Here is a 14,225-nt window from a genome sequence, read left to right as displayed (position 1 = left end):
GATTCTCTTAAGTAATAACAATGATAAGAAAGAAAAGAAGCAAGTGTGTTGTATAGCATTTACTTTGTGTCACGCACCGTTCTAAGTGTTTGGTAGATTATAAAAGCAATTCACTTAGTCCTGCAGCAACTCACTGAGGGAGATTCCTAAAGGATGTGAAGCCCAGTACTAGACCCTGAAGCTGGGGGCTGCACAAATGCTTCGAAGATACTTTGGGGATTAGTTAGGGGGAGAAAGGGAAGGGTACGTCTAACCTCCTCTAGAGGAGGCATAACGGAGTGGTTAAGAGGTGGGAGTCCGCAGGAGCCAAGCAGCCTGTGTTTGACACGAGCTGAGCAACGTTGTGTGAGTTACTTAACCTCTCTGAGCCTCAGCTTCCTCTTCTGTAAAATGGGGATAAAGAACACCTGCCTCAGATGATCGGGGTGAGGGTTAAATGTGACAGAGAGCCTCTGTAAATGGCTAGCACAGCGCCTGGCACATAGTAGATGCTGAGTAAATGCCGTGACCTAGTACTTGAGGACACACTAGATCCCGGCTGTGTGCCTTACAAGCTTTGCCCACTGGGAGTTAGTTCTTGCTAAGCTTCCGTTTTCTCATGGTCGCTGATAGATCCCACTTCGTGGTGTCTGGTGAGGAAGAATTCAGGGAATTCAGGGAACGTACTTAGTCCTGTATCTTGAGTAACGTAAACTTTGCTGCATATTGTTATTACTGTGATCAGCATTCTAGGGGAATGAACTAAAGAAGTGCAGAAAAAAAGATGGTGGGCTATTAAGAATGACAATGTGAAAACCGTTCCACCGTCAACCAGTTTGTGCTGTGCAATTAGAAAGTTACACTCTTTTCTTTTTTCTTTTTTTTTCCCCCAAAAGTGCTTTAACAAAAGGAAGGCATTTGTGCCAATCACGACAGCCTGTAAACAATTTTTTGCCCCCGGATGATCCATTTTCTCCTGACAGTGCTGGCTCAGCTTGATGGCATGCACATTCCCCTTGATTTGCCTAATTTTAACGAGACATTAGATAAACATCACAAAAGTAATTTCAGATCACTGTGGTTCCTTGACAGGATTCTGTTACCATGGCAAGACTTGGTTTATACCTGGAGAATCTGTGCCGTTGATTCCCAGGCCCAAACTCTTTTGGACTGCCAACACAAAATGTGAAATGCCGATTGTTTAAACTGTGTTATTAAGGTTCTTAAATGTTTGTTGATGCACGCTGCAGAACCCGACCTTGGCTGGCATATGTCAAATGGAAATGGAATGAATGAGTAAGAGAAGGGAAGGCTAGGGAACCAGGACCTAGGGCAACTCCAAGTGTGTGGGAAGCAGGACAGCCTGACAGTCTTGTCTGGATACACCACATGGTCAGCTCCACCTTTCTCTCAACCTTCTTTCCTTCCAGGTGAGGGTTGAGGTCCCGGGAAGAATCCTATTGGTCTAGCTTGGATCTTATGTCTACTCTTTGGCCGGTTAAAACATGATGACTCAGTCTCGCTGAGACCACAGACACTGAAGAAATTTCCTGAGAGCAGGTGTGACAGGAGCAGGGTCATGGCGTGTGTATGCATGGGGCCTCCTTTTCCCTAGTTGTCATGTACCAGAATCCTGGCTAGCGCTTTGCAGTGACTGATTAATGTCCAGACTTAGCCATGCATTGACTGCTATTGGAGATGTAAAATACGCATGCTGTGAAAGAAGGGGGTTGTTACATCACGGAGGATTGGGGTTTTCGAAACCATTCCTAGTCTCCTCTGATTCTTAGTCCAGGGAGTTTTTGCTGTATCCAAGAATGGATAGAAAAACGTGAGACACAGAGTCGGAGCCTGTTAGTGATCTGGGCTTTGTGTTCATTTTACACAGAGAGGGAGGGCCACATCTGGATTTAGACGCGGAGCTATGGGAAGGGGTCATCATTTAGTCCCCGGAAGAGGAAGAGATGAGCAAGACAACTTCATAACACTCTTTATCAGGAACCTAACCGGGTCAGACGAGGCTGCCAAGCCGGTCCTCAACGGCCACTGTGAATAGGCGAATTCCTTAGCTGGACTGAAATTGCGATGTGAATTATTTAAGTGGGACACGAGGAAGGACTCTGTAGCTGCCAGGAAAGTCAGACATTGTAGCAGGACTTCAAGGTATGGTTTTGATTCAAGGTGGTCAGCTAGTGCCCCTTCTCTCCCCCTCCCTCCTGCTTTTAAGTCCTATGTCGGTGATGTGTATCATCGGGTAATCACCGCCTTTCTTCCAGGCAGGATCAGATTTCAGAATATTTCTCAACTCAGCTTCTGAGATGGCCTTTACCTCTCAACAGGATCAACTCGCAAGTGGGGGAGGGGGAGATGAACAATTTACTGCCCAGAATCTAGATTCAAAATTGAAATTATGAGTGGAATCAGGGGACTGCACTAAATATCTTCTCAGTGTTTTGCCGTACTTAGGAGTCACTGAACAACTCATTAGGTAATTGCCGAGCCAACAACAATGACCACAACAGGAAACCCCGATGGGGAGAAAAAAAGGACACGGGATTTTGTCAGGGTGAATTCACTGAGGGCAAGTAAGGCATTAACCAGAAGTGTTTGACTCCTTTGAGAACACACAGAGTAGATACATACCATTTAAGAACTTTTGCATTGTATGCAAAAAAGCCCAAAACTACAAATCCCTCTGACTTAAAAATCAATGCAACTTATTGACTAACACAACAGGAAAATCAAGAGATGATCTTGATTTAGTTCAGATAGGGCTTGATCTAGTGGTTTAAAGACCCCATTTCCTCTTACTTTGTCTTTCCATGGTAATAGCCCCATCCTCGGGGCGCCTCTCTGTGGGTCATCAAGAGTTCCATACCGTCTTCTTCTGGTTCCCCAAATGGCTACAACAGCTGCAGATGTGGCATCTTCAGCCCACGGCATTCATAGAAGAGTGTCTCTTCAGATACCTCCTACTCAAGTCCTGGCATCTTTTCTTTCTCATTGGTCCAAATTGACCAGTATGCTGTACCCTGAACCAGTCACTGGGTGGGGGCTGGTATGAAGGTCAATCCATGGAATTGAGGGATGGCTCACTCTGCCAAAACCACGTGGCTGAGATTGGAGTGGAGGTAAATTCCCTGAATGAGAAGCCGGGTCGGATTGAAAGGAGAGGGGAGACTGGACACTGAGGAGGTCCTAAAAGCTATTGTCTGCAGTTGTAGATTTTATATGCGTGAGTGGATGGGTAAGGGACGGAAGTCTGTTTCTTACAAGCCCTTCCTTAAATGCGAATAAGGAAAAGATGGAAAGTTTATCCTGTCCGTAGGTTCTCAAGGTGCACATTTTAGAGAAAATCTTTAGCTCCCCAAGAGAGTCCATCACCTTCTTTACCGCCTCTTCGTGCAGAAATTGGTTTGGGTCAACTTTGCCAGTGGTTTGCTCCACCAGCTTGGTCTGAAGCTTCCCCTCCCTAACAACTCTGACACATGTGTGCCTGGTTCAGAACCGGTGTGCCGGTGGACCTGGACTTTCTCAGCCCTTAAAGGTTGGGGCGTGAGCAGCCAACCGTGGGACACCCCTGTTGGCTGGTAAAGGAGTCACCTGAGAAGTAGATGCTATTTCTCCTGCTCTGTCTCTCCTGGCCCCCACTGGGCCTCATGCTGGCTGCTCCGTGGGTCTGGTGAGGGAATGGGATGGGGATGTGCTAAGACTTGGGCTTGGACAAGTCACCCAGTCTCTTCTCGGCCTTATGCTTTCTCAATGCAGTGGTGTTATGAGTGAGTTATTCTGAGGATTACCATAGGCATTACATGAGATGATGTAGGCGAAGCAAGAGTGCCTCCTTTTGAGTCTTTGATTGGGTTTTATAGAAGCAGACTCTGAGACGGGGGTTCTTGCACGAGTGGTTTATTGAGGGAGGCTTTCCGGAGAATGGTGGCGAGAAAAGCAAATAGTTCAGGGGGAGGAGCTCAGCAAGACTGTGGTGGTCTCAGCTGGTCTTCAGCCTGGCCCCATGGGAGACTCTGGGATATCAATTGCTGTTCCCACTTTAACGCAAAGGGTCTGGCCTTCTGTGCCCCCATGTTATTCAGTCATCATTTGTGGGTGGCTCCAAGGGGCTGGGGGGGCGTAACCTCACTGGTGAGGCAACTCCCATTCAATTGGAGCCAATTTTCCATGGAAGAGGGTGGCTGTGAGTCATTAGCAATCATCATTCATAGCATCTGGGAATGCCCTCCCCCCCCCCACCCCATGAAAGGAATCTGGGCAGGGCACCAATGGCACCCACTACACCATGCTGGATACAATCTGGTGGCAAATGGGGGAGGGACATAAGGCTTGTGATTAACTCTGATTTATAGATTTGGGAACTGATGTAGAGAGACCATGTTTCTTACTCAAGCTCATGTTGGCGCTAGGGCTTTAGGGGGGGCGGGCGAAGGTATAAAGTTCTTTCTGCCTTTTGCGGTGAGGTTTTCAGTGTTGTCAGCTGTCTCAAAAAAAAAAAAAAAAAAAACCAGAGCAGTCTCTTGTAGATTATCTAGACCGGCCCCTTTATTGTACAAACCAGGAAACTGAGGCCCAGAAAAGACCAAGTGACCCAAATTCATAAAGAGAGTAGGGCAGACTCAAGATCAAACCTGCCCAAACATACCCATCAGACAAACCCAGCAAGGCTCCTCCTGCTGCTGCTTTTTGAAAACAGGCAGCTCAGAAAGCGGCTGTTGGTTTGTGCCAATAAGTTCCCATGAACTCAATGACCCCCTGCCGCTTAGAAGAAAATTTTGATCATGTGGTGAACACGCCTCCCAGACAACAGCATTCTTGCTTCCGAAGAGGCTTGTGGGAAAGTGCACTGAGCTCAGGTGCACGTTTGTGAGGGTGCCAGAGAGGGCTGGCACCAGGGGGCTTGCATTTCTGTAGCAAATTTTTATTGTGCTAGACAGTGGGGGGTGTGGCGGTACACAGTCCAGATGGGTTCCTTTTTCTGGAGGTTACAGTCCGGTGGGAAAGACAAAAAATTAAACTACTCTTTGTGTGATTGAAATGACAGTCATGGTAAGTGCTGTGAAGATGTTCAGGGTATTGTGTGAACATAGAACCAAATGACCCGACCTAGTTTGGGGCCAGGAAGCTTTCTCTGTGGGAGTGATGTTCTAATTGAGATCTAAAGAATGAAGAGAAATTAACCAGGGGTGGGGGTTGAGCAGATGGAAGAACATTCCAGGCAGAGGAAACAGCTTGTGCATAATCTCCAAGGTGGGAAGGTCTTTTGGAGACCTACTTGTTGGGGGAAGGCCAGGGTGGCTGGAGGTAGACAGGGGAGGAGTTTTATAAGAGATGAGGATAGAGATTTGGCTCTTTAGTTGAGGGAAAGACATTAAATGGAGGTAAGCAGGAGTGGGTATGAGGAATGAGGGTGTGTGTGTGTGTGTGTGTGTGTGTGTGTGTGTAGGGTACAGGATAAGATTTGTGCTTTCGAACTATCATTCTGTTAGTGATGGTGTAGGGAGAATAGACTTGGCAAAATGGCAGACTCAAGTGGCATAGCTATTTCCCTTCGTAAAACATATAGAATTATTTGATATATATATTATTATATATTAATTTGTATGTATCTATTTTTTTCTCTTTTTGGTACTTTCATCTCTGGAGTCTTGGCTTCATGGTTATCTCTTGCTGGTCACTTCTTAATTAAACTCAATATTAGATTTGTCTTTCCTATATGACTCTGCAAAGGATAGTTGGGTGTGCATTCTTGTAGCTCTCCTTTTCCTGTTGGGCTTTTGATCATTGTTTAAGCTGGCCATGAGCACCTATAGAAGATATCATTTCTTTAGTTTAATTGAACTACAGTAAGTTAACATACAGTGTTATATTAGCTTCAGGTGTACAATAGAATGAATCAGCAATTCTCGGTGCTCATCATGATAAGTGTTCTCTTAATCTTTTTTATTTACCCTGGGCCCCCTTTGTCCCCTGTGACAATATATTATTAGTCAATTAATATGTTATTAACTGGTACTCCCATATAAGGCTAGAACTTGTCCTCTTTTGTTAATGGGCTAGAGAAGCTCTGTCCACATGTCCAAGGGAAGTCCTTGCCTGCCCAGGATTCAAGGTTGGGAAAAGATTTCTGGTGAGAAAGTGAAAGGCTGAATCTGTGTTACGTGTGGATGTACACACCTGGGTTAGAAATTCCATTCTGGGCAATGAAAGCATTAACTAATCTAGGGCCCAGGATATCTGAGATCCTTTGTAGGGTAACCTCTGTATCCCTAGGCTCACAGGAATTTTACAGAATAAAGAACCTATGTTGAAGGGGAGCTCACAATTAAAATATTACAGACTGCATGATTAGGCATATTACATAAAGGAAAGTTAACAGGCAGAATATGTAGAAATAGCATCTCAAGAACTTGAGACTGTAGAACCATCCAGAAAAGACTATAAAATAAGTTTGTTGAAAATGACCACAGAGATAAAAGAAGGATGAGAGATCATAATGAAAGCAGAAGATGTTATAAAAAAAGAGAGAAAGGGGCGCCTGGGTGGCGCAGTCGGTTAAGCGTCCGACTTCAGCCAGGTCACGATCTCGCGGTCTGTGAGTTCGAGCCCCGCGTCGGGCTCTGGGCTGATGGCTCAGAGCCTGGAGCCTGTTTCCGATTCTGTGTCTCCCTCTCTCTCTGCCCCTCCCCCGTTCATGCTCTCTCTGTCCCCAAAATAAATAAACATTGAAAAAAAAAAAACATTTCAAAAAAAAAAAGAGAGAAAGATTTTTTAAGCCAACTAAAATTTATAGAAATCAAGAATCTCCCTATTGAAATGAAAAACGCTATTTCAGAGTTAAACAGCAGATTAGACACAGCTTCAGAGAGAGGCTGTGAATTGAAAGACAGACTGGAGGAAATTAGCCACAGGGCCGCAAAGTGGTATTGCTAGGTGGGAAGAAGTCAAGAGTAGATTCAGAGACTCTTGGGTTATGTAGGTAAGAGATGGTTGTTGTGTTCTGGGAAAAAGTGGTGCCAGTGAAAATGGAGAATAAAATGGAATTGAGGAGACTTTGTATTTCAGGATTGAGCCAAAGAATGTGCTTAGGCCGAGAGTAGGGTGCTTGTCCTCTGAGGGGAAAACAATGAGTAATGCATGGAAGTTGGAGGGAGGCTGGTTTTTGTGCATTCCTATTTTTCTAAGAACCAGGCTTGGAGAGATTATGAATTCTTATTCCGAATTCTTATACTACTGGTGGAAACATGATTCTAGTTCTTGTTGACCCCAAAGCCCATTTGTAGAAATACTGAGCCGGGGTCTAAAGGGATGCAGCTTTGAGGTTTCCTGCATCTGACGGGCAATAGCAGAGGTGGAGTGGGTGGGGAACATGGAGGGCACGAACTCTCTGCTTCTGGGTCTTGGCCCAGGACTTACTCAACCTCAGGTGATTAGAGGAAATTCTTTGTTTTTTTCTTAAGTTTATTTATTTATTTTGAGAGAGAGAAGGAGAGAGCGAGTACGGGCCGGAGCAAGTTGGGGAGGAGCAGAGAGAGACAATCCCAAGCAGGCTCCACAGTGTCAGCACAGAGTCTGTCCTGGGGCTCCAACCCACAAACTGCAAGATCATGACCTGAGTCAAAGTCAGACGCACCCCCCCACCTTTCCCCAGGTCTCTCCTGCTCTTACCCTCCCCCCTTCCCCACCTATCCCCCCCTCCTGCTTTTATCCATAACAAAGGGGTTAAGAAACCCCCAACTCCCAACTCTGCCACTAACGATGTGATCCTGGTCTGGCTGCTTTCTGTGTCTGGGCCTCTGTTCCTTCATCTGTAAAGCTGGGATGCTAATAGGACTCACCTTGCAGGGCTTTAGACACGATTAACTGAGCAACACGTAAAACGGCAGGTTTGCTTTAAACTTGGTAATAAACGTTGCAGAAAGGTAGTTACTCATGACTATTTCTGGACACAGTTCACAACTTGGGATGGGAGGGGTCCACTTTGAGGAGATCCCTGACCCTCAGCCTTCACAGATCCCAGGTAAGGACTGAAGTGCCTTAACCATGAAAATTCCAGGTATGGTGTGTGCAAACGGGAGAGGGCGGGGCGCAGACATTATGAATCCCCTCTGGGGAACCTCGTGTTTCCCTTTGGTCAGTTCTTTTGCTCCTTTTCAGCCCTGAATTTTTTTTTTCCCCAGGTGCTCAGGTGTGTTTTGAGACTTTCCTTGGGAGTTTGGGTATTTTTTTTTCCTTGGCCTTCCCCTTCCCTCTGCAGCCTGTGCATCTCCACCGTGGCAGGCCTCTGCTTACACACCACATGGCGCTGTGAGGGATATATATAGTTGGGAGGGCAATCTAGTTCAGATGAAATTGTCACTGACTCAGATGTTCACTCCTCTGGCAGAAGGGACAGGCACGCAGGATTTAGTGGGTGTGGCTTGCCCTCCTTCTGTCTGTCTCCTTTCTCTGCCTTTCCCTGTGGCCTGCTCAGCTCCAGGCCACAACCCAAGAAGGAATGCCCCAGGGGCGGGCCCATTCACGAACCTCCCGTCCCAAGGAGGCTGCCCAGGTCCTGCCCCTTGGTACTTTTCCATTCTGCCTTTGTCCTTCGCCAAGGCGGCAGTGGAAGGGATTCTGGGAGAGAAAAATTTATCGTTGTCACAGGAAAGGAGAAAAGGTAACATGGCACACTCCCCAAGCGTGCTTCTCTGGTTCAGGATGGGGGTAGAAGATGCATTCCACATTCCCCCCACCCCCCAAGGGCCCGAAACCATCAGCAAAACATGAAACTGAACTTCCCATCCTTGGAAGATGACTTTAAAATAGGCCATTAGACAAAAGTAAGCTAAGAGCCAATTTGGTGCTAAATATACCCATTCTTATAAAATCTGCTATTTTTGAGTTAAATGTTGCAGAAATTACCGAATTTGCATTTAATTATTTTAATAGATCTTGTTTACAGATGACTAGGCAAAAATGAAAAAAAAAATAAATATATCCCCCAAACTAATTCACTTTGACTGTTCTGGTTGTAACTGTGCCTAAAATAGAAAAACATTCTCAGAATCTCTCTGAAAGTCGGAGGGAAAGACAACCTTAATTCCATTTTGTCTTGGTGCCTCGACACCACACATGCTGTTTCCCCTCTTAAGTGAAATTCATACCTTTGAGAATGGGAATGAAATATATTTTCCCTGGTGAAGGACTTTTCTGGATCTGTCTCCTAATGGGCTTGTAGGCTTTGTATGGGGTGTGATGAGGACTGACATTTTATATAATCCACAAGACCCTGTCTTTGTGGTCCAGCTTGGCTGGGACTGAATTCAAGTTTTGCTGCGTACTAGCTGTTTGTCCTTAGGAGAGTCACATAGCCTCTCTGAGTCTTGGTTTCTTCTTCTTCTAAAATAGAGATATTAATTTAACTGTGTAAGGGTGTCAGGAAAATAAATGGTAATATACGCGGAAAGCAGCTAGTATCGTGGCCGACATAATAGGTGCTCAGTAAATACATTTTCCTTCCTTTCTTTCCCTCTCTAGATGTGATCAGTCCCTCCCCCTCCCACCTTTTGACAGAGCCAACTTGATGGGTTCAGTGATGTGTCAAACAGTTCCTAGGCCCCAGGGATAACTGTGAGAGAGAAGAGCAGAATTCCCTGAGCAATCAGTTATGACCATGCGTGCAGGCACCTTGTATTTGGAACATGTTTCTTGGGAGGCTGGCAGGCATCTAGTTGCAAGGGTTTTCACTTCCTATCTCTACTTCGGGGATGACCAGCCCCATTAGCCCACAACGTGCAATTTGTCTTGGTGTTTTCACACCGAGCTAAGGATGCCAGGAAGTGGTCAGCTTTGCTGCATTGGCTGACTCCCTACCTTTATAGGGCTAATGGGTAGAAGAGGCAAATTATAACTTCTCAGATCTGAGTGTGGCTACCCCATTGGGCCAGGGAAGGGAAACCAAAAAAAGAAAGTGCTGGGGGGCTGCCAGCTTCCTCCTCGGGACTGTTCTAGCTCACATGGACACAATATTTGCCATGTGTTAAGGAAAAAAGATTGTGTTCCAGGCAGTCTTCATTTTACAGAGCCCTAGCCTTGGGATTCCAAGTATGATAGAATATAACGTTCTCTCGGCAAGCCCTAAACAGTTAGCTTCGTACACACAGGAGCTGGTGATGGTCTTTTCTTGCCACGGTATTCCCAGCATTCCACATACTATCTGGCACATGGTGAATACTCTGTAAATTGTGAGTGAGTTTACACTGCCAGATAGTAAGCCCTGTGCAGTGGTTGTCAAAGTTGAGCATGCATCAGAATTACTGGGAAGGCTGGTGAGGACAGATTGCTGCCCCTTCGTTAGGTCCTCAGTGGGGCCAGAGACCTTACGTTTTGTGAGCCACTGCTTAGGTGGTCAAGAGTGAAAGCTTTGGAGGCAGGAACACTTGATCTGGAATCCGTGTTTCACTAGGTGTTAGGCGGGTAACTTTGACCAAGTCACGTCACTGCTCTGAGCCTCAGTTTCCATTTTTATATAATGGGACTAACACCAGCTATGTCATAAGGTATTGAGAAAATTAGATGTGAGGATGCATGTAAGTTGTTAAACGTAAGCCCATCCCAGAGTAGCTGTTCAATAAATGGAAGCTAGTTTGATGATATGCTGAGCACCTGCTGTGTACAAGGCTCCGTGCTATGCAGTGGGGAAGGCAGAGACAAGTAAGCTATGGTCCCTGTTTCCACGAACTGTATAGATTAGCTGGGAAGGCAAAGGGCTAAAAATGGTTATCTACCATGACCACATGTGAGAGATGCAGGCTTCTATGGGGGCACAGTGGGAGGCACCCAACCTAGCCGGGGCTAGGGGCTTAAGGAGGGTCCCCGGGCAAGGCTGATGCCCCTGTGGAACCTTAAGAAACATAGTGAAGATGGGGAAGGTTGTCTAGGTGCAGAAAATGTTTGGGTAGACTTGGGATCTCCCATTTGGTGTCCATGTAGAGAACCAAAGGCCATTCACGGTGCTGAGTCTTACCATAATTTTGGGGGGTTGAGGCAAGTCTTGGAAGTTTAATTCACTGAGCCCTTATCAGGCATAGACTCCCTGGCTCACTCGCTCACTTCTGCCTTCTTTGACCCTTTGAGCTTTCATGAAGACCCCAAGTGGTTTTTCCGCTGGGCTTTTGTACCTGCTGTCCCTTCCACCTAGAACTCTCTTCCCCCAGACCTTCTCATGGAGGACTCTCTCCCTTCATGCCATCTGCAGAGAGGCCATTCCTGATACCTGTCTTAAAGTAGCTACTCTGTCCTCTTCACCATATTCTTAACCTGCTTTATTTTTCTTCAAGACACATATCACCCCATGAACTTATATATTTATTTACTCATTTATTATCTCTCTTCCCCACTAGATGATCGTCTCCCTTAAGACACATACCATGCCTTGTACCATAGGTGCTTAGGGCATAGCAAGCACTTGATAAGCATTTGTTGACATAATGTATGAGTAACTGAGACAGTGGCTAAGTGACTGAATCCCTGTGTAGACCCCTACAGTACTCCTTGGAGATGATCTAGTTCTGTTCTTTTGTTGTATTGGAAGAAGCCCAGGAAGGGGAAGGGAGTTGCCCAAAGCCATGTAGTGAGTTGCTGTAAGGTCTGGCTTTGAACCCAGGACCTTGAGTCCTAGAACGGAGCTCTTCCCTCTTCTAGCCCAAAGAGAGAACAGGTACTTTATGGGGTGGGCCGTGAGACGGTAGAAAGTCTTGCATTATAGTGACATTGTGTGGGTCATGCAGTCTTCAGGGGCTTTGACTTTAGTATTTCCTATACAGAACACAGCTTAATAGCACTGTGTGACTGGGGGTGGGCTGGAAAGGCGTTTTCCAAGTGGGTAGAATATCAAGGTAGACAGCATTCTGCTTCACCAGGTTGCCCCTGGCCAGTGGTGGGAACAAGGCTCAGAGTCAGAGCTTCGTGGCTTTGGTAGTGACAGCAGTGCTAGGTCTGGGTCTGGTACTTGTAGTTCTAATGATAGTTGTTGTCATTAACTGACTGCATTAACTTCCTATGTGTGAGCCACTGTTTAATGTCTTACATGCAGATTCCTCTCAACAACCTGCAGATCAGATACTATAGTTATCCCATTTCACAGAAGAAACTGAGGCCCAGGGACAGGAGGTCCCCTGTCCAAAGTTTTGAACACGGGTTGGTTGACTCCAGAGCATGTGCGCCTGATGTTATTGCTGAAGAGTCACAGAAACCTGGGCTCAAATCTGGACTGTGATTCTACGGAGCTGTGTGATCTCGGACAGATGACAACCTGTCTGAACGTGGCTTTCTTCTTCTGTCGAATTGGAGTAAAACTACACCCCCTGTCAGATTGTTGTAAGATTTAGACATAACGCTTATTCGGTACTGAAGAAATCCCTGGTGCATAATTGGCATCCTTAAATGCCGGCTCTTGTCATTAATGACCACTGGGAGGGGGGCTTTTCTCTTGGCAGAGCCTGGGAGCCACTTCAGCCTCTAGCAAGAAAGGAAGGAGGCTCGGAGAAAGGGGCATGTGAAATTAACGCAAACGACTTGAGTGGTTTCTGGAGGATGCACAGGGCAGAATGTCCAGATTCTCTTCAAGGACTGGCCGTGGGTTCCCGTCCACTCTGTGCATGTGCCCCTTGCTGCCTCAGAGATGGAGCTCGGTGCTGAGATAATGGGCTTGCAGAGGCTGGGTGGTTCTGGAGTCGGGCACACCCCTGGCTCTGCCTCTCCAGACCTCGTGACCTTGGACAGCTCCCTTTGTCTCTCCATGCTGGTTTCTTCATCTGCGTGGTTGGTGTGGTTGTTAAAGAGAGTGTTGTCTATATGGGAGGGACATTAAAGCTCTGAGTCTGTTCAGCAAATCTTTTTTGAGTGCTCAGTGTCTGCTAGGCATGTCCTGGATGTGGGGTTGGCAAACAGCCCACGTGTCAAACGCTGCCTATTTTTGTAAATAAAGCATCGTTGGAACACTTCCACATTCATTCGTTTACGTATCCTCTGGCTGATTTGGTGCCACGGTGGCAGAGTTGAGTCACCGTGACAGAGACCACATGGCTCATAAGGCTTAAAATCTTTGCCATCTTACCCTTTCCAGAACACTTGTAGGTGAGGAGATAGGGAATAAACAAAACATGCACACACCTCTTCACTAATTTGAGGAGAGAGGAAGCAGGTAAGAAACCAAATAAATAACTGAATTTTATAATATATTAGAAAATGGAGAAAAATAAAACAGGGGAGGGTGACAGGGCCTGCTGGGGAGGGAATGTAGTTGTAATTTTGTATACGTGGACCGGGACCAGCTTCCCTGAGAAGGTGACGTTTCAGCCCTGATGTGGAGGAGGTCAGGGAATGAGCAGTGAGGTAGCTGGGGGAAGAGTGTTCCGGGTAAAGGGCATGGCAAGTGCAAAAGCCCTGAGGCAGGGGCATGTGTGTTGTGTCCTAAAAGCATCGTGAGTCCGGTGTGGCCGGAGCGGGATGGGTGGGGACAGAGAAGTGGGGAGAAGGAAGAGACTGAGAATCCTCATCTCAGAGTGGTCTTCTGAGACCTTGTGTGTTTTCCGTTTTCCCCCTGAGTGAGCCGGCAGCATGGACGGTGTCGAGCTTGTACTTCACGAGTGTCACTCTGGCTGCAGTGTTTGAGCGGTGCAGAATCTAGGAGATTGGAGAGCCTGGGGTCTCCACATGGACCTCCAAGCCTTCCATCCTTGACCTTCTCCCTTGGCACCTGAAGGCAGTGTTCAGAAGCCACGTACCCACGGGGCGTGTGATCCCACAGGAAAGCAGGGTCTGTAGCAAAGTGGGCGCGTGGCCCTTTAAGAGATAGCTGCTGATTAGCTCCCGCAGGTTGTCACCATATGGGAATGTGAGCTCCTCGTCCCCAGAGCTGATTCCTCAAGAGAACCCAGGAATGCAGATTTTAATATCAAGTCTTCCAGCCTTTGTATGTTTGCTAGTGATTCAGCTTGTCTTTCTAAATACCACGTACAACAAAACATATCTGCAGTATCTTGCCAGCACAAATACAAATATTCCCAGCTTTACCGAAGCTCCACCAGGATTTGGGCTGTGGGCTTGTAAATTTTTGAATATTTTTTTTTTTCGGAGAGGGCCGATTGGACCTGGCATTAGCAAATTGTTGTTTCTAATCATGTGCCCTGGTGAACTGTGACATAAACCAGAGTACAAATAGTGCTCTGGGTGGGGCTGCTCATGCCAAG

The 14,225-nt window shown here is 46.6% G+C and overlaps 1 protein-coding gene across 2 annotated transcripts in view; it reads left to right on the top strand.

The window, feature by feature from the left end:
- SHISA9 (shisa family member 9) overlaps positions 1-14,225 on the top strand; it is a 278,951-nt gene that overhangs the window by 143,794 nt on the left and 120,932 nt on the right. The gene's annotated exons all lie outside the window — the stretch shown is intronic.

This window comes from Prionailurus bengalensis, chromosome E3 (genome assembly GCF_016509475.1).
Source record: "Prionailurus bengalensis isolate Pbe53 chromosome E3, Fcat_Pben_1.1_paternal_pri, whole genome shotgun sequence".
In the NCBI taxonomy this organism is placed as follows: domain Eukaryota; kingdom Metazoa; phylum Chordata; class Mammalia; order Carnivora; family Felidae; genus Prionailurus; species Prionailurus bengalensis.
This window is presented reverse-complemented; position numbering and strand designations above follow the sequence as displayed.